General features: G+C 47.6%; 1 long non-coding RNA gene across 2 annotated transcripts in view; it reads right to left on the bottom strand.

The window, feature by feature from the left end:
- Positions 1-8,330: 8,330 nt before the first annotated feature.
- LOC137538725 (uncharacterized) overlaps positions 8,331-24,250 on the bottom strand; it is a 221,490-nt gene continuing 205,570 nt past the window's right edge. Inside the window, exon 3 of one of the 2 annotated variants that reach the window (XR_011024871.1) lies at positions 8,331-8,480. This is a non-coding gene — a long non-coding RNA (uncharacterized lncRNA). Of the gene's footprint in view, positions 8,481-13,461; positions 13,505-24,250 lie in introns of those variants that run through there. The other variant, XR_011024872.1, reaches the window with a different exon arrangement.

The following is a 24,250-nucleotide window of genomic DNA, read 5'->3' as shown; positions in this document are numbered from 1 at the left end:
GAGAGACATAAGGAAAGGGGATGCATGGCAGTGACTGCAAGCCAGATAACTAGAGATGAAGGTGTTGGGGGCCCTGGGGCACCTCTTAGTGTAATAGCAATCAGTGTGTGACGGCTGGGGTGGGAGGGATGGGGGAGGGGCCTCTTAGTGTAATAGCAATCAGTGTGTGACGGCTGGGGTGGGAGGGATGAGGGAGGGGCCTCTTAGTGTAATAGCAATCAGTGTGTGACGGCTGGGGTGGGAGGGATGGGGGAGGGGCCTCTTAGTGTAATAGCAATCAGTGTGTGACGGCTGGGGTGGGAGGGATGGGGAGGGGCCTCTTAGTGTAATAGCAATCAGTGTGTGACGGCTGGGGTGGGAGGGATGGGGAAGGGGCCTCTTAGTGTAATAGCAATCAGTGTGTGACGGCTGGGGTGGGAGGGATGAGGGAGGGGCCTCTTAGTGTAATAGCAATCAGTGTGTGACGGCTGGGGTGGGAGGGATGGGGGAGGGGCCTCTTAGTGTAATAGCAATCAGTGTGTGACGGCTGGGGTGGGAGGGATGGGGAGGGGCCTCTTAGTGTAATAGCAATCAGTGTGTGACAGCTGGGGTGGGAGGGATGGGGAGGGGCCTCTTAGTGTAATAGCAATCAGTGTGTGACGGCTGGGGTGGGAGGGATGGGGAGGGGCCTCTTAGTGTAATAGCAATCAGTGTGTGACGGCTGGGGTGGGAGGGATGAGGGAGGGGCCTCTTAGTGTAATAGCAATCAGTGTGTGACGGCTGGGGTGGGAGGGATGGGGAGGGGCCTCTTAGTGTAATAGCAATCAGTGTGTGACGGCTGGGGTGGGAGGGATGAGGGAGGGGCCTCTTAGTGTAATAGCAATCAGTGTGTGATGGCTGGGGTGGGAGGGATGGAGGAGGGGCCTCTTAGTCTAATAGCAATCAGTGTGTGACGACTGGGGTGGGAGGGATGGAGGAGGGGCCTCTTAGTGTAATAGCAATCAGTGTGTGACGGCTGGGGTGGGAGGGATGGGGAGGGGCCTCTTAGTGTAGTAGCAATCAGTGTGTGACGGCTGGGGACATTGCACCTCCAGACATTGGTGATCATTATACAGTACAATACACTTTGCTCTTGTAACTTCCTTCCTGATTACAGTCATCTGGGCTTAGTAAAACTTTTGTGAAGGGTTTGATAACAAGCCAGGTCATTATAATCAGGAAATAGATGTGAATGTAACAAGTGGAATGATTCCTATAATGAGGAATGTGGTGTGTCGGTGTGACTTGTCCTCTTGTCCAGTCATTGGGGGTGCAGACTCTTGTCCTGTTGTCCAGTCATTGGGGGTGGAGACTCTCGTCCAGTCATTGGGGGTGGAGACTCTTGTCCTCTTGTCCAGTCATTGGGGGTGGAGACTCTTGTCCTCTTGTCCAGTCATTGGGGGTGGAGACTCTTGTCCTCTTGTCCACTCATTGGGGGTGGAGACTCTTGTCCTCTTGTCCACTCATTGGGGTGCAGACTCTTGTCCAGTCATTGGGGGTGCAGACTCTTGTCCTCTTGTCCAGTCAGCCGTTCACCGCCGCTGCCTCCAGGTCCCCGGTGATGACGTCAGGACGACCTCGTGGACTGCGCAGTCTGCTCCAACCCATGTGGCGGTGATTGACAGCGCCGCTCATGCAGGCGCAGTACAGGCTGACCTGGAGGTCGCCCTGACGTCATCGCTGGGGACCTGGAAGCAGCGGCAGCGAACAGCTGACTGCAGAGCTGCGGCGAGGGACATGCTGGGAGATTGGGGCTGGACGAGCCCTGGGTAAGTAGCACTTATTTTATTTAAAAATGCCTGATAACTCCTTTAAAGAGCGGTTTTCTGCAGATTGTGATCTGGCATGAGGGCCCCAGAAATTTTTGAAGGCGGCTCTGTGCAGAGTGACAGCCTGCAGTACCGCTACAGGACATCAGGTGTCATCACGCGATGGTGACAGCCTGCAGTACCACTACAGGACACCAGGTGTCATCACGCGGTGGTGGCGTGATGATGACTTGACGTCTGACGCAGGAAGCCCAGGAAGAGTCAAGGAAGGTGATCGCGCTGGTAATATCCTTCCTCCATTTGGCTGCACTGCGCGTCACCAACTCCCTAGCGGTTATGTCCTTCTGCCTGCGCCCCCCTTCTTCTACTTGCCAATCTGTGCCCAGGGCGGCCGCCCTTCCCGCCCTGCCCTAGAAACGGCCCTGTGCAGTAGTTGTGAGGTCAAGATTCTTGTACAGAAAAAGCAACAGAATTATCTATAGAGACTGGTATGAAGGGGTTAATGCATATAATATCTGTATCTCCAATGACCTGACAGAAGTATTTTTTTTGTTTATCATTCATAAATCATTTTTTTTATTTATTCTGTGACATTCCAGGAATTCACCTTCCAGTTCAGATTTGTGATTTTCCTGGCCGACAGTTCACCTATGTGGGAGGAGCCAGAGGTGTATGAAGAGGAGGCGGAGCCTGCTGTAGCATCAGCTGGAGGATGAGAATCTCTCAGCCAGGTGAGTGTACATAGTGCAGGAGACTGATCAGCTGATGGCTGGAGAGAGAGAGGGGCCTTGCGGGTCTCATGCCTACAAGTCCCGGCCTGCCCGAGAAAGGGAACCAGGAGAATCAAAGGTTATTTAATGAACAAAACATAAAAAAATGAAAACAGCCAAACCCAAAGCTCCCAACTGTCCCTTTTTCAGATCAGTCCTTCCTTGGGCACCAAATCCCCTGTCCCTCTTTCTCCCTCTTACAGGACTGATGTACAGATCTGTGTAAATATGTGTATTTTTCTACTGAAAGATTTGTTTAACCCCCTTGGTGGTATGATTCTTTCCAGATTTTAGGGTCTAAAAGCGTTGCAATTTTTTTGCACCCTTTCAGACCCTAAAACCTGGAAAAAATCATGCTGCCCGGGAGATCTGCAGCAGTTTTACGAAGCGAATTAACTTATCTGTATGTTTTTGGGAACTGGGAGGAAACTGGAGTGCCCAGAGGAAACCCACACAGATACGGAGAGAACATACAAACTCCTTGCAGCTGTTTTGTACAGCAGGAGACATCGGCAGCGCTTCCAAACAGAGGCTGCACCCGAATTGACTACCTGCAATAGATGTGCAGAGCTCCACAATGTGGACAAAAATACACAACATGCATTCAAATCAGGTACAGCAAAGGAGGACGTTATCTTCAGTATAAATAATATGTGCACAAATGATTCCCTACTAGACTGCCAATGTCTCCTGCTGTACAAAACTCATGTAAGTATACTTATGGCTAGCTGCATCCATGTGCATCAACTTGCATTCAATTTGCAGCAGACGTGAGCCGCACGCTGGAGCGCAGGGAGATGCCGATCTGGCGAGGTCGGCATCTGCAGCGGAGGGGACCAGGAGCCCCCGGAGCTGCGGCGAGAACACAGGAGGGCTGCCAGGGCTGGAGGAAGCCTGAGGTAAGTGGATTTTTGCTTTTTAACCATCCTGGACCTTCCCTTTAAAGTGGACCCAAATTAAAAATACAAGATTTCAGAAATAAAATCTATTTTGTACATTATATTAATAAATAGCAGCCTTTTTTCAGCTGCATGATGACAAATAGAAAATATTTTACATTTATTGGAGGAACCCCTCCCTTCCTTTCATATTGCCGGGACAGAATCCGGCAGACTGGTGGAGTAGGAGGTGTCCAGCAAAGGAGGAATTGCTAATGGCTGCCCCCAGTATAACCCTAGCTATGCAAAGAGGAGGGTGAAAAGCATGCACTAAAATGCTCATAGGCTTGAAGAAGTGTTTATTTATCTTTGTATGCGTCAGAGCGGTGCAACTAAATATTTAGTCAGCATTATAAACGATGGCAAATGAGAATGAATATTTTATGCTCTTTTAGGGTTTGTTCACACTAGGGACATTTTTGCCTTTTTTTAAGCGCGGCGATTTTGAAAATCGCCCTAAAAGCGTTTGTGCAATGATTCCCTATGAGAGAGTTCTGATCTGAGCGGTTAGATGACGATCTGCTCACCAAAGCGCTGCCTGTACCAATTTTGGGAGATTTGCCTCAATGGAACATATAGGGAAATCGCAAAGTGCTTCATGAAGTGAAAAAACAAATCGTTCTGCAAAAGCGCTTAAAAAAGTGCTTTATAAAAAAATCGCAGTACGCAGGTAAGCGCCGGGAGGCACTAAAAAACATCGCGCAAAAAATCAAAAACCGCTGGTGTCAGCAATTTCGATTTTAGACGTGAACAAGGTCTTAAAAAAAGGCTGCATCCCTAGAGAGCGTTCTATTGCCCGCCCACACACTGCAGACGTATTTCCAATAAATTTCAGTTGAGTGCTGTTTGCCCACCGTTCATACTGGCCTCTTCCTGTGTTTATGGTGTTTATGAGTTGTCCCCCCCCCCCCCCCCCCCGAGCACCTGTACCATGTGACACCGGCGCAGGCAGTGACGTCAGTACATGCGGCATTGTTACGTAGTACAGGCGCTCGTGGTGGCAATTCAATAAGGCGCTGGTCACAGAAGGAGGCGAGATACCGCGTTGGCATGGCAGGTGCCTCCTCTGAACTTCTCCTGGTGAACTTCTGACCCCCTGCACCATCTGCTGGTCCTGCGTTGACCTTTCACCTCTCAGGAACAGGAAGTTCCCTCAGACTGCAGAGTTTCCACCTTCGCTGACAGGTGTGCGTTAATCACTATTAAGATAAGGACTCTTCTCACCATCCTGTGGAGGGAATTTCCCTCTGCTGCAGCTGAGTAATCACTGTGCAGGTGAGATAGAGATCTGAGGCAGGTACTTATCACTGCAGCAGTCTGGAGGGGACGAGTCTGAAGGAACATTCTGTCTGAACTTGACTGTTAGGCAGGCAGTGAAAGTTTTTTCTTTTTTTTTTTGCAAAGTAATCCTTCTTGTGCCACAAGGGCTGAACCTTCCCTTGGCGCTAGTCTCAAACAAATATGGTGGTCACAGCACTCAACCAGGCCAGTGTGTGATTGGAGTAACCAATAACTATATGCAGAGGAGGGGAAGAAAAACCCTTAAAGATAGCACTACACATATTAACCACTTAACGACCGCCTAACGCCGATAGACGGCGGCAGGTCGTAAGTGGTTTTACATGGAGGGCGTTCGAGCGGCCGTTCCATGTCTGTTCACAGAGGGTGTCTCCGTGAACAGCCTGCGAGCCTCCGATTGCGGCTCGCAGGCTAAATGTAAACACGCGGGGAAGAAATCCCCGGTGTTTACGTCGCACAGCAGCGCCGTAAAGGAGATCGGCGATCCCTGGCCTCCGATTGGATCGCCGTCCTGTGCCGCCCATGGGAAGGAGGGGAGGGAGGGAAAGAGAGGGAGGCTGGAAATCACTGCGGAGGGGGGCATTGAGGAGACCCCTCCCCCCCACTAAAGCAGGACATCCCCCTAGTGGGGAAAAAAGGGGGGGGGGGGGAAATCTGGTCGCCCTGGCTAGAGGCTGATCTGTGCTGTGGGCTGGAGAGTTTAGAGGACCCAGCAGGGAACCTCACAGGGAACAGTTCTGCAATCACAGCACCCTCTGACAGCATAAAGCGTTGTGATTGGCTGAATAGTGTGGGCGGAGTTTAATACAACCTATTGGAAACCTAGCAGGGTGAGATGTGTACAATCAGTTGTAAGAAGTAAAGTGCTAGTAGTGTAAGAAAAAAGAAATATGTGACTAAAAAACATAAGAAAAAAAAACACTCAAAGTGCAAAATAATACCAAACAAAAACATTACAGTGGTATTATTATAGAAAGGTGCTGGTGCTATAATACGATGCTGGTAGGTGGCACAGTTAGGCAATAAACGTGTATACTTCCCCCAGGTTTTGTAAGGATGGCACGGTTGGCACCAGGAATGGATTGGGAGGAGGTATAGTGCTGAATGGTGTAATGGTTAAGGGCTCTGACTCTGACGTAGGAGACCAGAGTTTGAATCTCGGCTCCTCCCTCTACCAATGCCTAACCCCAAGCTATCCCTCTGCCGATATCTGTGCCGCCTTCCGCTGCAGATTTTATTTATTATACATTATCATTTATTATACAATTTTTCAGCAGATTTACCTGCTAGATCGACTATTTCCAGCGTGTCCAATCTGAGAGTCGATCGATTTTTTGAGCAATTTTTTTTACCGATTTCCATTCGTTTCTACGGAAATCAGTAAGAAAATCGCTCAACAAAATCGATCGATTCTCAGATAGGACGTGCTGGAAATAATCGATCTGGCAGGTAAATCTGCCGAAAAATTGTATGGTGTGGATCCAGCATAAGCTGCACCTCTGGTGTCTGAACTAAACAATGGGAGCCATTATAGCCTCAATTAACATGGCGGTCTATTCCGCTTTGGGCGTTTGAACCTCAGACTTTTATGTATGGTGAGTGTCGTGTCAGACTGTAGTGAGGGTCGGTCAATAACAGGGGAATCATTCCAAATGTATGCTAATTTAATGCAAATGAATGCAGTTTGGAAATGCACCAATGGAATGCAGCAGCTGCTGTACAGTATTTCAGGAGATGGAAATAATGTGATGATGATGTAAAGATTATTCAGCAAGGCTGGAGGAGCAGTACTGTACATCAGTGGGTGCCCAGCAGGTGGCAGTGTGACGATACTGGCACTGCTTCATGACATCAGCTGCTATCACAGCCACTGAGGACTCTTTCATACAGACAGCTTGACAGCTGGTGGGTCTGCCAACTATTAACCGCCGGGCACACGCCTGCAGGCAGCTGCCAGCTCTCAGCATGGTATGGAGATGGTGCCACAGTGTACATGTCAGCAGATGACGCTTTTTTACCAGTGCAGTAACCACACCTTGTGACAATCCCTGACCGCATTCGCCACCATTTAAAGTGACCAAACACCATTTTTAGCATTCGGACCATCTCAATATCACATTAAAAATGCATACCAATAATGTGGCTCATTACTAAAAAAAAGACTTCAATTTTTACCTCTTCTTCTTTTTACATTTAAAAGTGTAGAAGAGGCTTTTTATCCTACTTCCATGGCCTGCCAAACCACAGAATACGGCAGATAAGGACTGATGTAATTATTTTATTGCACACATTAGCAGAAGCTTTCATCAGCTGGGGGTGGGGACTACACTGTGCTTCAAATACTTTAGAGAAGTCACAGATGCTATCTTCACACCTTCCCTGGACAAATAATGGGCAGCTAGAAGGGGAGGGGGAACAAAGCAGCTCCTATAGCTATTAGAAACCAGGAAAAAAGAAGTAGTGCTTCAGCAGTTAAACCACTCAGTTCACCCACCTAAGCAGAAGAATAGACCAAAAGGAAAAAGCACATTTAAATACATAGCTTAGTAGCCAAGCAGTGGCCAGTCAATGTCTCGCAAGTGGGAGAATACACATGGGCGGTTGGTGTCAGTGGTTGCTAGGGAATGATCAGTCTTATGATTACTGTATAATTCTAAGGGCTCATTTCCACTATAGCGAATCCGCATGCGTTGTCGCACAGCCAATACAAGTGGATGGGCCTGTTTCCACTTGTGCGTTGTGCGGAGCGTTTTTGTGTGCGGGGAAAATCTGCACGGCAGAGCCGTCAGAATTCGCTCCCCGCACACCGCTAAGCGAATCGCATACAATGTATCTAATAGGGAAATCGCATGCGGTTTTGGCATGCGTTTTTCCCCGCGATTTCACATGCGATTTCGCATAGGAGGTAATGTTAATTTACACAGGCAGTGAAATGGTTAAAATCGCCCACCTACTACCCTATGCGAAATCGCGGGAAAAAACGAATGCAAAATCGCACCCGCATCCTCACTGTCTCATGTAATGTCTGCCTGACAGTTGCCATCTACTGCAGACTTAGAGGGAAGTGTGGGTGCCGCCATAACTACACACAGTTCAAAAATGCTGCCCCTGAAATCTCTACGCCTGATGCAAATGTTTCGCCTTGCTTCATGAGAGAACCGGCCCTGCTTAAAGAGACTCTGTAACAAAATGTTGAGCCTTATTTCTTCTATCCTATTCTAATGTGCTCTGTCTAACTGCAGCCTTTCCTAGTTGCACAGTGGCTGTATTATCTCTGTTATATGATCTAATCTTCTCTCCTCTGTCGGGCTGATGCAGTCAGGCTGGAATGTGCAGGGCTGCTTGTGATTGGCTAGAAGCTATACACACCCTCTCCAGGCCCCCTGCACACTCTGTATGACTCACACATTGAGCTACTCTCAGCCTATCACGTGCTATGTCTTTTGTTTGTAAACACTGCCTAAAACTGGCAATTACAAGCCAGGATTGCAGCAGGGAGTGGCAGAAACAGCACAGAGGGGCCCAGGAGAACATAATGAATAGAAAGGTATGCTTTTTATTGTAAGAATTTTACAGTACAGATTCTCTTTTTAATGAATCAAGCTTTTATAATGCAAACCACACTGGTCTTTTTGAGCTTTATTAGCTTTCCATCTTATCAACTTTGAAAATGATGTACTGTATACCTATAGAGAGAAAGAAAGAAGATAGGTTTAGAGTCAATTCAATACATTTTTCAGTAAAAAAACAAAAACATATATTTACGTTAATGTGTCTGTTGGTCAAAAAAGGGAGCTAAGTTCACAATGACAGAAGGGCCAGTCACACATTGTGGGTGTAACACAAGATCGCTGAGTCAGTGTAATGTGCAGCGGCAGATAACAGTGATAGGCGCGCACACACACCACATGCCGCCACACTCAGTGCTGCTGGGGACAGCCAGTGACCGTATCATTCCACCGCCAGGCATCAGCTGCGTTTCCTGCTGCCGGGAATCCACCATCTCTCTGTGTCACCTCGGTGACCCGTCAGGCTCTGTCCCGGCCACCAAAAGGAGAATCTGAATGTAAAACTCTCAATCCATTTATACGCTATTCAGCATTTTTTATATTTATATAGCGCCAACATCTAGTACAGAACAAATATTGGGAGCCCAGGTACGTGAGATGTGCAAAACTCTGTACAATCACAACCGGGCAGCACGGTGGCATAGTGGTTAGCTCTCTCGCCTTGCAGCACTGGGTCCCTGGTTCGAATCCCAGCCAGGGCACTATCTGCAAAGAGTTTGTATGTTCTCTCCGTGTCTGCGTGGGTTTCCTCCGGGCACTCCGGTTTCCTCCCACATTCCAAAAAACATACAGATAAGTTAATTGGCTCCCCCTAAAAACATTGGCCCTAGACTACAGTACTTACACTACATAATATAGACATATGGCAATGGTAGGGATTAGATTGTGAGCTCCTTTGAGGGACAGTTAGTGACAAGATATATATATATATACACTGTACAGCGCTGCGTAATATGTCGGCGCTATATAAATACTAAATAAAAATGTCAAAAAAATCAGCAATGCAAGCAAAAATAAATACTGTACAAGTGAGACTGAAGCGAAAATAACAACAACTTATGACATAATACAGTATGTGTGGTATGGATAATTCATAGAACAATAGTAGCGAAGAAAAGAGTCTCATATTTTTATTTACAATTATAAAGCTTTTTTTTTAATAACATTGCATACATCTCTTACATTTCCAGTTTACAAACTACACTCTGTATGTCAAACTATGAAACAGAGCAGAGCTAATGACCCCTTAAACTTTCCTGCAGTAAAACCTTAAACACACAAGAAACAGTGAGAGACAGGTTGAGATAAGAGCTTCAGAAAACAGGACTATAGCTTGGGTTGGAGAGCTCAGAGAAACTCTTTTGCATAGATAACAATTGAAGTTTCTTAAAGGATACCAGAGCTGAAATAAGCTAGAGAAACTGCCCCCGATATCTACCTAAATTCCCCTCCAGCAGCCAGTTTCTGGTCGCCGGAGTCGGGGTTTATTGCACAGGCGCTGGCCGGGCTGCGCACGTCCTACAACGCCCCTGTGGCTGGGAGCAGTCTGCGTTTGACAACACTATGTCATACGCATGACATCATATGCATGGACAGGGCGCTCCCAGGCACAGGCAAGTTATAGGCCTGGCCAGCACCTGTGCATGAAAGCCAACTCCGGTGACCAGGAAGTTGCTGCCGGAGGGGCATTTAGGTAGATATCGGGGGCAGACAGGAGAACGGTGGGGAACAGTAGGCATCAGAACAGGTCACAGTATATCCCTGCTCCCCCCGCTTCTCTAACTTATACCGGCTCAGGTATCCTTTAACTCTTCCTGTACTGGAAACAATATGAGACTCATATCTGTACTGCTAATGCTTTATTTCTTAGCTGTACTACACATGCAAATCATTATATCATAAGTTTATTTTCACTTCAGATTCCCAAATGAGTGGTTTGGGACATCATTAATACTAGTACACATTCATATGACAAATTACAGCAGAATAAGAAACACTAGGTGGAGGTTCCTGCCCTTGCCAGCTTCTAGAGCACAGGTGTCAAACTCAAGGCCCGTAGGCCAATTGTGGCCCTCCTTGCCATTCTATGTGGCCCTTGGAGCTTCAAATGTGCATCATTGTAAGTGGTAAAAGAATCAGTACTCTTCCTTCCCATTCAGAAGATGACCGTATTTTTGGTTGAAACGTTGTCAGTTTCAGCCCGAGTGCAGCAACAACCCAGAGGCCCCTCTCCCTGTGAAATTACCATGGTGCCCCTTCTTTAGATCCAAATAGACAAGATTAGATTTCACCGACGATGGCCTCCCCCATCTCTCCCCAGCTGTCCCTAAGTGATCACAAAACGTTTTCTTTGCGGTGACGGTTTTCTTTTCCAGACATTTTGATCTCCGGATGATTGACATAATGAAAGCTGCCTGAACTCTGATGACTGGAGCACCTCAGGCCACGGCCCGGGTTGTCTTTTCACTGATCCAAGCCTAGAGCTGGATTATAAAGAAAATGAGTTTGGTGCTGAACAAAATCTCCAAGGAATTCCCCCTGCAGGTGGAATGTGACCGTCTACCTATCTGCGGAAGGCTCCAGAACACGACTCCCAGCTGAGGCCAGCGCAATCCTCGCTAGGAGCTGAACATGGACACCGGTGGGCTCAGGAGAAGAAGAATTCATAAACTTCAAAGTGCCTCGCCTGCTCTGAGCATACAGGACATGACAGGTGCTCGAGCAGCACAGGAAACATGACGGCTGACGTGTCAGGCCGCACACACGTACTTATGGGTTCTTCATGAACATTTCATTATACAGTGTATAGCTTAGCAACAGTTATTTTACAGACACAATGGCTTTAAAGTAAACCTGTAAGAAAAAAAGTGCCTCTGAGTGGTACTTACCACGGGAGCGGGAAGCCTCTGGGTCATAATGAGGCCTCCCCCATCCTCTGTGCCTCCTCGTTCCAGCGCTGGCTCCCCCAAACAGCACACCATAATAATATTTACATCTGCGCTCCCGCCTATCGCGCAGGCGTCGTACCAGCTTCCCCTCAGCAGGGCCGGCTCCAGACTTTTTTGCTGCCCGAGGCAAACTTGTGAGAATGCCCCCGAATTGAAATGATCACAGAGCACCCGACAATTTGCACTGCACGTTATAACTGCGGTGAGGCCCCTAAAAAACAACCTCAGGGCCCTTTTCCACTATAGCGGTTGCGATTGCTGAATCGCAAAATCGCAAACCGCTAGTGATTTTCAAATCGCTACGGTTTGCTTTTTAACATAGGAATCGCGGTAGGTCATTTCCACTACCGCGATTCGTTTTTTACTTAATCGCGATCGCACGGCGGATCGATTATTGCCACGAATTTGCTATGCAGTGCATACGTCGGGAAATTTTTAACTTTTGCTGAATCTCAAATGCTAGCGTTCAGCACGAACGCTAGCGATTGCTAGTGGAAAAGGGCCCTCAAGATAAGTAGGTAGCCAGGTATAGGTGCCCCCAGTATAGGTTGGCCAGGTACAGTTGCCCCCCATTATAGGTTGGCCAGGCACTCTCTTCACTTCCTGTTTCTGCCTGGTGCCGCCCCCAGACTTCTGGGGGCGGCACCCATTATAGGTTGGCCAGGCACTCTCTTCACTTCCTGTTTCTGCCTGGTGCCGCCCCCAGACATCATGGGCGGATCGGTCCTGCCTCTCAGGCTCCAGTGGAAACAAATATTATTGCCGTATGCAAGGCTGGATCATCTCTACCTAACAGGAAGTGGGAAGCCTTATTAGAACCCCTTACGAGGTACGTACCCCCAAGGGGCACTTTTTTCCTATGGGTACACTTTCTCTGTTTGGTAAAAAAAAAAAAAAATAAGTCGTTAAAATACCGCAATTGGTTTTGCAATTTATCAAAAAGCTGCTTGACACGTCACTAAGACCTGTTCGGTAATAAGCAGAAGTCTAAAGCTGGCCATACACTCAGAGTAGCCATACATCGAGCGACCCTGATTCAATCGACAAAACAATCGACTTTATTAAGCGATCAACTTCAGTATGTTAGATCGAAAGTCAATGGACTCGTTGTCACTAATCGATCTAACTGATATTGTATCTCCATCCTCTGAGTGCAAAAATCGATTCAGAGTCAATCGAATGACGTGACCAGAAGTCGATTTCCGGGTGATCAATCAATATCTTTCAATCTGCTCGATTGACTATGCTGGTCGATTCGACATGATATCACACACTCAATTCTCTCTAAAATCGATAAAATGATCGAATCAGATGGTCGATCGCACAGCCAAATCATTGTATGTATGGCCACCTTTATAGATTGCCACCCAATATGGCAAACCGATCGATTCATCCCTGAATGGAATCGATTTAGGAAGGATCAATTCTTACCACACACTACAGTACATTGCTGTCAATTCCAGCAGGGAACCCACTGAAAATCAATGGAACTGCAGGGGGGCGGTACCAGCCTTAAAGGACACCCAAGATGAAAATAAACTAATGAAATAAACAATTGTATCTATCCTCCTTCTCCTAAAAATTATTTTTTTAAGGTATTCCACAGTTTTATTGTATATTTAAATCTACTTTTTAAGTTTTTACTGTTTTAGGCCCCATTCACACTAGAGCGCTTTTCAGTTGACTTCAGCATCGCTGGAAATCACCAGCGTTTTGAAAAGCGCTTGGTCAATGTTAAGTGTATGTGGCTGTTCTCACTTAAAAAATTCACAACAATTACAGCACCCTGATACTGCGCTCATATGCTGAGTCAGGTGTTAAGTAGGTCACCTCTAAAATATATAAAATATAATGAATCAAACATTCATCAAATATTCATATTACAGGTGCTAAATTCTAAATAAAACGCAGGTAGTAACCACATGTATAGTGTCCTTGCTCATATAATGGTTATCATGTGGGAGCGCTCTTCCTAGATGCGTGCAACCATCAAAATAGAGTTCTTCAGTGAAATGGTTAAGCGCTCTTCTCTGCCTGTTCCTTCTTAAACACAGCGAATATGTCATATAATGAAAAAGCCCCCCTTTCGGGGAAAGACTCACCAGACTTCTAGGCCTCCAAGGCCAATGCTCGCATTCGGGGTATTGGCCACCCCGCAGCCTCTCTGGCAGTCCTCTCTTGGCTATTCCCAGTCTGTGTAATCAAAAAACGAATTTCACATCGCGTAAAAGCGTACCAGTTTATTTAAAAAATGGTTAAAAACAAATCAGTGGTGTATAACCACTCATTGGGTCAAAAAACTTAATCAAGAAGTTTCACTTAAGGCTGCTTTCACAGTGGAACGTGACAGGCTCACGTTAGAGCAGCCTGTAACGCAGCCCACCGCACAGTAATGAAAAATCAATGGGCTGTTCACAGTGCCCACGTTGCGTTACATTGTAACGCTGCACGTTCTATGAAAGTGCTGCATGCTGTACGTTATACTGGGCTAAGCCGTGTTAGACTGTTTGCACATGCTCAGTAATGCTGGAGGAGGAGGTCTCCCCCTCCTCCTCTGCGGCCAGCCACATGGCTAATTAATATTCACTGCACTGTAACGTGCAGTGCTTACTTCCTGGAGCGCCGCTCTGTGCGGCGATTGGCCGGGCGGGACCACGTGATGCTGCATGCGTCCAAGAGTACACATCACGGACTCATGAAGAGCCGCATAACGCGGCTCAGTCTGACGTCCAGCTTCAACCCCACTACGCGTTGCGTTAGGTGCACGTTATGCGACCTTAACGTGGCATCTAACGCAACGTCTTAGTGGGAAAGAAGCCTAAGTGTTTTGTGTTTTCCAGCGATTAGCTGAAACGCAAACTCGTAGCCTGCACCATTTCTAAGCGATTTTGAGCGGTTAGCGCTTCAATGTTAAAGATAGGAGCGCTGCAAAATCGCCCAAAAGCGCTGGGCTGTTCACAATATTCAGCGTTTTTCCTGCGCTTTTACTCAGTAAATATAGCAGATTAGCCACAAGACAGAGCAGATTACCCATAAAACACCTCTGTTTCCTGGCTAGCGGCCATCTCCTGTAAGACGCTATCCCATACAGTGAAAAAACGCTCAAAATACTATTGAGAAAAACGTCAGAAAACGCTTCAGCGCTTGCTTTTGCGTTTAGCGATTTGTCGTGTGAACATAGCCTTATTGTTTTTTCTCACTGACACATTCATTTAGGTATGCCAGAGATAAAATCTACAGTGGGTTGCAAAAGTATTCGGCCCCCTTGAAGTTTTCCACATTTTGTCACATTACTGCCACAAACATGAATCAATTTTATTGGAATTCCACATGAAAGACCAATACAAAGTGGTGTACATGTGAGAAGTGGATCGAAAATCATACATGACTCCAAACATGTTTTACAAATCAATAACTGCAAAGTGGGGTGTGCGTAAGGCCATCCACCTAAACTCACAGGCCGAACAAGGAGAGCGCTGATCAGAAATGCAGTCAAGAGGCCCATGGTGACTCTGGACGAGCTGCAGAGATCTACAGCTCAGGTGGGGGAATCTGTCCATAGGACAACTATTAGTCATGCACTGTACAAAGTTGGCCTTCATGGAAGAGTGACAAGAAGAAAGGCATTGTTAACAGAAAGCATAAGAAGTCCCGTTTGCAGTTTGCCACAAGCCATGTGGGGGACACAGCAACCATGTGGAAGAAGGTGCTCTGGTCAGATGAGACCAAAATGGAACTTTTTGGCCAAAATGCAAAACGCTATGTGTGGCGGAAAACTAACACTGCACATCACTCAGAACACACCATCCACACTGTCAAATATGGTGGTGGCAGCATCATGCTCGGGGGGTGCTTCTCTTCAGCAGGGACAGGGAAGCTGGTCAGAGTTGATGGGAAGATGGATGGAGCCAAATACAGGGCAATCTTGGAAGAAAACCTCTTGGAGACTGCAAAAGACTTGTGACTGGGGCGGAGGTTCACCTTCCAGCAGGACAATGACCCTAAACATAAAGCCAGGGCAACAATGGAATGGTTTAAAACAAAACATATCCATGTGTTAGAATGGCCCAGTCAAAGTCCAGATCTAAATCCAATCGAGAATCTGTGGCAAGATCTGAAAACTGCTGCTCACAAATGCTGTCCATCTAATCTGACTGAGCTGGAGCGGTTTTGCAAAGAAGAATGGGCAAGGATTTCAGTCTCTAGATGTGCAAAGCTGGTAGAGACATACCCTAAAAGACTGGCAGCTGTAATTGCAGCAAAAGGTGGTTCTACAAAGTATTGACTCAGGGGGCCGAATAATTACGCACACCCCACTTTGCAGTTATTTATTTGTAAAAAATGTTTGGAATCATGTATGATTTTCGATCCACTTCTCACATGTACACCACTTTGTATTGGTCTTTCATGTGGAATTCCAATAAAATTGATTCATGTTTGTGGCAGTAATGTGACAAAATGTGGAAAACTTCAAGGGGTCCGAATACTTTTGCAAGCCACTGTATGAACTATTGATCCTTTTTATCTCTTTCCTGCTCTCAGAAACCATTTTCTGCTAGGAAAGTATTTTATAGCTGTAATTACTTATCAGTGAGGGTCACACTGTAGTCTGACCCAGTCCTGATTCAGACAGGAACTGCCACGCGCATACCTGATGTTTAACTCTTTCAGGCAGAAAAGGGGAAAAAATAAACCCTGCATAGTTATTTGTGTGCTTGGCGCTGTACATACCCATGTCTATCTCAACATGTCACCTCGGGTATCCTTTAACCAGCTGTGGAGTGGGTCTTGGCAGGAAGCAGTGTTTTGCCAGGTTGATGTTCTGCCACTCCTGGCGATTCTCCTACTAGAGCTCTGCCCTGAGCTGTTCCTCTACAAGTCTCTGCTTCTGTGCTGTGACTGTAAAGTAGGGAATCTGTCTGAGATGGAGATAAAACAACAAATGATACATACCTGGGGCTTCCTCCAACCCCCTCCAGGCTGATCGCTCCCTCAGTCAGCGACATCATTCTCCGACTCCCCATTCATCCGCAACTAGCCGCATTGCATTGGGTTGCATCGTGTTGTGCTGCAGCAACTTTTTTCAACAGGACACAACTCAACGCAACTCATCCCAATGCACCTAAGTGTGAATCCAGCCTCTGCTAGTTCAGTGCTCAGTTGTGTTGCAGAATAGTTCTGCATGTCAGCTCACTGCCCATCCAATCCTATGGGGCTGTTCACAGAACCACTTGTACTGTAACTGATGGTATCATTCTAACTCGCTGCATACAGGCTTTGCATTAAAGTCTATGTCCAATGTCCATTGCAGTTCACTCATTAACATGTGTGTTAAAAGGCAACTGAAGTGAGAGGTATATGGAGGCTGCCATATTTATTTTCTTTGAAGCAATGCCAGTTGCCTGGCAGCCCTGCTGATCCTCTGCCTCTAATACCTTTAGCCATAGCCCCTGAACAAGCATGCAGCAGATCAGGGGTTTCTGACATTATTGTCAGATTTGACAAGATTAGCTGCATGCTTGTTTCTGGTGTGATTCAGACACTACTGCAGCCAAATAGATCAGCAGGACTGCCAGTCAACTAGTATTGTTTAGAAGGAAATAAATATGGCAGCTTTCATATCCCTCTCACTACAGTTCTCCTTTAAAGAGAACCAGAGATGAAGCACCCTCTTGTATTTTACCTTATAAATCAGTGGGAACATGACAGTAAACACCTAATCTGCTCTTTGTTTCATTGTTCTCTGTTTATTTTGACTGTTATCACCTCTGATAAGAATCCCCAACTGAGCACTCAGTCTAGTTTTGCTATGGAAAGATTATAGCTGAGTCTGTCTTCTCTGGTGTCTTTTCAAGCCCAAGCCTGCCCCCTTGTGGCTCTGCTACAATGAGTCAGCTATAATTATTCCCTGCAAAGCCAGACTGAATGCTCAGTCCAGGATTCTTATCACAGCTGATAACAGACACTTTTAGCAGTAAGGATGAAACAGAGAGCAGGGTAAGTGTTTTCTCTAAAGTTCTTACTGATATATATGGTAAAATACACAAGGGTGCTTCGTCTCTGGTTCCCTTTAAGCAACTGATCACTGTGAATCTGGCTTTTTGTTTCTTTCTGTGCTTTTTTTGTGTTCTTCCAGTGCCAACAAAAGAAATAAACATGACACTACCAAAGCTTATGCAATGACAACAACTGTCTAGAAGTGGTGCCTTTTCTGACTTCAGTGCAGGAGGGGCCAATATTTCTGTCCATGACTATATTATATAATGCAGCCTGTATAATGGCGTGCTGGTATGTATATTACTGTGCATCGTATGCCTTGTGTCTTCATATATCTGATATTTCTGTCTGTAGACGCAGGCCGCTCCCAGCTGTCTCCCCGCCGCATACTGTACACCTGTCCCCCTAACTGACTCATCCTCTGCTGCGCTGTCTGTTCTCTGTATCCCACCAGTCACCATATGCTACAAGACAGAGGGGCAGCCCTGCGTGTGCTGGGGAGAGAGAGAGGACAATGAGGCAATCACTCCACGGGAAGAACACCAATTCACCAAACCACAAACCACACAAATTAAAGTGGACCTGAACTCAGAACTTCCTCTCTGCTCTTAAAGATAAGCAACAGCATAATTACCTTTACAGAAAAACATTTCTTTGCTACAACTGATAGAAATCCTGCAATAAATCTACAGTGTGTCTACTTCCTGCTTTCATGGAAGCAGACATACGGTTAGCATCCTGTATTTACAAATTAGCTGTTTTGCAGAGGCTGCCAGCTGTCACAGCTGAGAGATTAGCTGTGTCCGGTGTAGTAGCCCTGCATGGAAGCGCAACCATGAGCGGCGCGTATGCGCACGTGCGCATGCACAGAAGCCGCAGACCTGGCCTGGTTGGCAACCGCTACAGAGGGGACCCCAGGAGAACAGTGGCTGATGGCAAATTTGCAGCGAGGGACACAGAGGTTTGTAGAGGCTGGAGGAAGCCCCAGTTAAGTATATCAACAATTCAGTTTTTCAACTCATGTATCCTCATACACCATACATGTCAATCTCAGGCCCATGGGCCAAATCTGTTCCTTGGAGCCATCATATTTGGCCCTCAGATTGTTTCCCCACTTTTCTAGACCTCCAAAGAGGATAAGCCCTATATCACTAGGGAAGCAATATGGAGAGGGGGGGAAGCACTATACACCAGGGAACTGTATAGGGAAAGGGAGGGGACACTAGAAACTAAAAAAAAACTGTATAGGGTAGGGAGAAAGGATAACAGGGAATTTTATAGGGGGGGGGGGGGGGGAGGGAAAACCACTAGACACCAGGGAACTGTATAGGGGAGGGAGGATGGCCACTAGACACACCAGGGAACTGTATAGGGAAGGGAGGGAGGACCACTAGACACCAGGGAACTGTATAGGGGAGGGAGGGGACCACTAGACACCAGGAAACTGTATAGGGAAGGGAGGATGGCCACTAGACACCAGGGAACTGTATAAGGGAGGGAGGAGGGGCACTAGACACCAGGGAACTGTATAAGGGAGGGAGGAGGGGCACTAGACACCAGGGAACTGTATAGGGGAGGGAGAGGGGCCACCAGACACCAGGGAATTGTATAGGGGAGGGAGGGAGGGCCACTAGACACCAGGGAATTGTATAGGGGAGGGAGGGAGGGCCACTAGACACCAGGGAACTGTATAGGGGAGGGAGGAGGGCCACCAGACACCAGGGAATTGTATAGGGGAGGGAGGGCCACTAGACACCAGGGAACTGTATAGGGAAGGGAGGATGGCCACTAGACACGAGGGAACTGTATAAGGGAGGGAGAGGGGCCACTAGACACCAGGGAACTGTATAAGGGAGGGAGAGGGGCCACTAGACACCAGGGAACTGTATAGGGGAAGGAGGAGGGCCATTAGACACCAGGGAACTGTATAGGGGAGGGAGGGGGGGGGCTGCTAGACACCAGGAAACTGTATAGAGATGGGAGGGAGCCACTAAACACCAGGAAACTGTATATGGGAGGGAGGGGGGCCACTACACACCAGGGAACTGTATAGGGGAGGGAGGAGGCCACTAGACACCAGGGAACTGTATAGGGGAGGGAGGAGGGCCATTAGACACCAGGGAACTGTATAGGGGAAGGTGGGGGCCATTAGACACCAGGAAACTGTATAGAGATGGGAGGGAGCCACTAAACACCAGGGAACTGTATAAGGGAGGGAGGGGGGCCACTACACACCAGGGAACTGTATTAGGGGAGGGAGGAGGCCGCTAGACACCAGGGAACTGTATAGGGGAGGGAGGAGGACCATTAGACACCAGGGAACTGTATAGGGGAGGGAGGGGGCCATTAGACACCAGGGAACTGTATAGGGGAAGGAGGGGCTATTAGACGCCAAGTAACTTTATAAAGAAGAACGGTAGCCATTGGTCCCAGAGCTCAATTTTGGCCCACTTTGTATTTGAGTTTGACACCCCTGTCATACACACATACGATGCATGTCCCTGTGGCCAGTGTTCTGTGGCTATGCCGGGGTGCGGAGGACAGATGGAGAGGCTTGCAATGGGTGACTGTTTGCTGGCCGAGGCATCGGTGGCCGATGTACACACGTTAGATTTTCAGCAGAGGAAGTCGGCTGAGTTTCATCCAGTGTTTACGAGGTTAAAGGCATACTGTAGGGGGGGGGGGGGTCCGGGGAAAATGAGTTGAAGTTACCCGGGGCTTCTAATGGTCCTCCGCAGACATCCTGTGCCCGTGCAGCCATTCCCCAATGCTCCGGCCCCGCCTCCGGTTCACTTCTGGAATTTCAGACTTTAAAGTCTGAAAACCACTGCGCCTGCATTCCCGCTGATGGCACCAGGAGCGTACTGCACAGGCCCAGTATGGTCTGTGCCGTGCACTCCTGGTGACATCAGGGGAAGCGAGGACATGGCAACGCAGGCGCAGTGGTTTTCAGACTTTAAAGTCAGAAATTCCAGAAGTGAACTGGAGGCGGGGCCGGAGCATGGGTGAGTGGCTGCGCGGGCACAGGATGTCTGCGGGGGACCATTAGAAGCCCCGGGTAAGTTCAGCTCATTTTCCCCCGACCCCACTACAGTGTCCCTTTAAAGCCAGAAACAGTTGTGTAAATATGGCGGTTTCTGAGTAAGCCCCACAGTGTGCTGTAACTGCGTACTGGAATATATTGCATGTGACTATTTCTGCCAGTTGTAGACGCAGGCCGCTCCCAGCTGTCTCCCCCGCCGCATACTGTACACCTGTCCCCCTAACTGACTCATCCTTTGCTGTGCTGTCTGTTCTCTGTTCCCCACCAGTCACCAAATCCTGACAGAGGGGAAGCCATAACCTGGGCCAGAGAGATGTGAAACAGTCGTCTGACCTACAATGCAAGAACACCAACCATCCAGAAAACATGTCACAAATGTGGTACAGAATTCTCTGCTGTTAGGTGGCCAATGTTTGCACGCCGGGCCATAGCAGATCATAGTGTGAGGTTGATCTGCAGTAAGCTTGTAAGTATCATCCAGTTCTGCATGGTTCTGTATCATGTATGAAGAAGAAACGTTGGTGTTCAAAAAACTTGCTAGCAAACTAAAGATATTACCACGGAATACAAAATCGCTATTAATGACGCAGAACCACGAGGAAAGGGCCCATTCACATTTAAAAGCGCAAAACGTTTTCCGCAAGTGAATTTACAGCGATTGGCATAGTAAAATCACTATACACTTCCTCGATTCAAAGCGATTGCAATCAGCGTTTTACAAAGCACTGTACCGCGATCACTCTGGAATCGCAGCAAAATGCTGCAGGTAACACGTTTTGCGATTGGCACTAATCGCTTAAGATCGTCGCGAAGCGCGGCAGTGAGATCACTGGCATAGGATTAAGATTAGAATAGCACTAGCACTTTAAAAAGCACCATCACTTCGGCGATTAGCGGGAATCGCCGGCTGATTGCTGTATTGAGAACGGGCCCTAAGGGGCTAAAAGAGACCGAAATACCCTCTTACTAAAAAGACACCCTCCTGGCTGCGCACAGGTGCAGTAGAAGCTCTCCACTCAGGCTAAGGTGGAAATAGCCTCATTGGGATCCAGAGGCGTCCCCCTCCCAAGGTAAGTATTCCCTAGCGGGATTTACAGGTTTACTTTACTCCTGAAGTGAGAGTCATATGCAGGCTGACATTTATTTCCATTTAAACAATGCAGATTGCCTGGCTGTCCTGCTGATCCATTGCCTCTAATACTCTTACCCATAACCCCTCAACAAGCATGCAGATCAGGTGCTCTGACTGAAGTCTGACTTTATTAGTTGCATGCTTGTTTCTGGTGTGTGATTCAGACACCACTGCAGCCAAAGAGATCAGCAGGACTGCCAGGCAACTGGTATTGTTTAAAAATAAATAAACATGGCCGCCTCGCCCTCTACAACTCTCTTACTTCATATTCCCTTTAAAGATGAATTATCGTAAAATTATACTAACGATATCCCTTGAAGCGAATCTTGTTATTCTGACGAAATCTTTATTTTTGGATGTTCTCCATGACTAAGTCCTGACCACACCCCGCTAAATTGTGGTGATGTCATGTGGTTGCTGACAGACGCTGCTGCCTCCGGCAAGAATGCTTCGAATAAAACAAGGATGTCCTGAATTCAGGAAGGCTAAAAACACTTCTCACTGCAGGTGTGAGAATCTCAACGCAATCGCAAAGCCACGATTTCTCTCACCTGTCTGCAGTACTGTCTGTGCTCGAGGGCTGATTCACACTGGGGCCATTCTACAGCGCTTTCCTGATCACCGGCGGTTACGATTTTGATCAATCGCAAACGCGATGCAGAGTTTTGGGGGCAATTGCTCTGTGATTCCCATTCTATTGAACGGGAATCACAAGCGCAAATCGCGCTAAATCGTGAGATTTTGCCCGCAAATTGCGATTGAGGAGCCGAACGCGATCGTGGGCAAAGTGTTGAGTGTGAACCGGCCCTGATAGGACCCAAATGAGGGTTGCAACCTTTTACAACCTAACAATAGGCAATTCTTTGTACATATGCAGGCCAGATCTTCTGTATTGGCTCGGTTCACACTGGCAATTAGTGGCAAACGGATCCGGGAAACGGATCTGATTACCAGTCGATTGGATCTGTTTTCATTCAGCTGCTGTTCTGCTGCTTCTGTTCAGTTTCCCCACATCCTCCTACCCCTCCCCCCCCCCCTTTCCCCCAGACCCCCATCACCAAAGTGGATTTTGCCCTTTAGAATGGTCGGTTTCCTCACCAGTGTGAAGAAACGTTCTGTTTTCTCATCGCCCCCCAATGCAGCGCTTCAGCTCCCGCTTCCGTTCCGCTGGGCTCAGCAGTCTGGGAAAAATTGCTGCAGCAGGAAACTTGCGGTCCGTTCGGCGGATTGTGCGGAACTAACCCGTTAGAATGGACGAATGTGAATGGATTCATAGGTTAACATTGGATCCGTTCCCATCAGTTCCCTTCCGATCCTGGAACGCTAATATGAACCAGGCCTCACTGTTCTTCAGCCCGCATTGTATACTGTTGTCCACACACAATCACAATGTTGTTGTTTTTTATTCAAGAATTACGATTGATTTTTCCATTTGTTGGGACTCCTGAGGCCCCTTGCACACCTGCATGCTGCGTCGCACCGTGTTACTCTTTACCAGGGCTCCTGTGCTGCAAGGGCCATGCGAGTCTGTGGAGACCTGCTGCACACTTCACACCATGCAAGACTGTGCGCTGGAAGTATCCCAATCGCTTTAGGGGCGGAACTAGAAAACACTGGGCTCTGCATGGGCCCCGCCCCCCGCTTTCTGCACCGGTAAACTGAGAACCAATGTTAACCAATTGGCTAGTGAATATGTTTTCTCCGTGCAGATAGAAACAGACAGCAGTGAAGCACTGCACACATTTTCTCTATCAATTACATCAACTTCTGTGATAAAACTTGCATGTTTACACACATACAGACACAGGGCTTGATTCACTAAGGCCCGGATCACATCTGCTAAATGAGCCAAAAGGATCCGGTGAGCGGATCCAATCTCCACTTTACCGGATTCGGTTCAAATATGAAAACGGATCTGATCAATGATTGATCGGATGATCTGTTTTCACTCAGCAATACATACCTAATCTTCTGCAGTAGCCGGCGGTAGAGGCTTCCTCTTCTTCCGCTGTGACTACACCGCGCGTCATGTGACTACACAGTGCGTCATGTGACTACACAGCGCGTCATGTGACTAGTCACACAATGTGTCATGTAAGCACTTGACGAGGAAGAAGACGGAAGCCTCTACCGCCGGCTGCTACGCAAGATTAGGTATGTATAAACCCGCCCGGCTGCTGCACCCTTCCCTCACCCTCCCGTCGCTAGATTTGCGTCGGCCCATACACCCATCCCCCGTGGAGCGGTCCGTTTTCCATTGCCCCAATTCTGCTGTATTTTTGTCCGGATCCGTTCCGCTAGGCAGAATGGTCCAGAAAATTAGGGCCTGCAGCATGTTTTTTAGATCCGCGGACCAGAACGTACGGAACGTATCCATATCAATGGATGCATGTGAATGGATCCATAGGTTAACATTGGATCCATTCACATCCGTTCCGCTTGTACAGTATACGTTCTGGAAAAAACGCTAATGTGAACGGGCCTTAGACAAATAGCATGCCTTATCAGAGTTACCACGCCGTATCAGAGTTAACGCGCCTTATCAGAGTATCATAGCAAGCGCTACGAACTAATGCCTGCTAATTGGCGATGACGAGAGCTCCACTCCTCCTGCCCTGAGGCCCTGCGGGTCCAATCACTTTAAAGAACATTATCCCCGCACTTTGATTGGCCTAATAGGCTGCCTGTCACTTGACAGGAAACTTGACAGGCAGCCTATTAGGCTTTAAAGTGATTAACACTGAGCAGATTCAGTCATTAGAACAAT

Source organism: Hyperolius riggenbachi, chromosome 11, assembly GCF_040937935.1.
Source record: "Hyperolius riggenbachi isolate aHypRig1 chromosome 11, aHypRig1.pri, whole genome shotgun sequence".
In the NCBI taxonomy this organism is placed as follows: domain Eukaryota; kingdom Metazoa; phylum Chordata; class Amphibia; order Anura; family Hyperoliidae; genus Hyperolius; species Hyperolius riggenbachi.
This window is presented reverse-complemented; position numbering and strand designations above follow the sequence as displayed.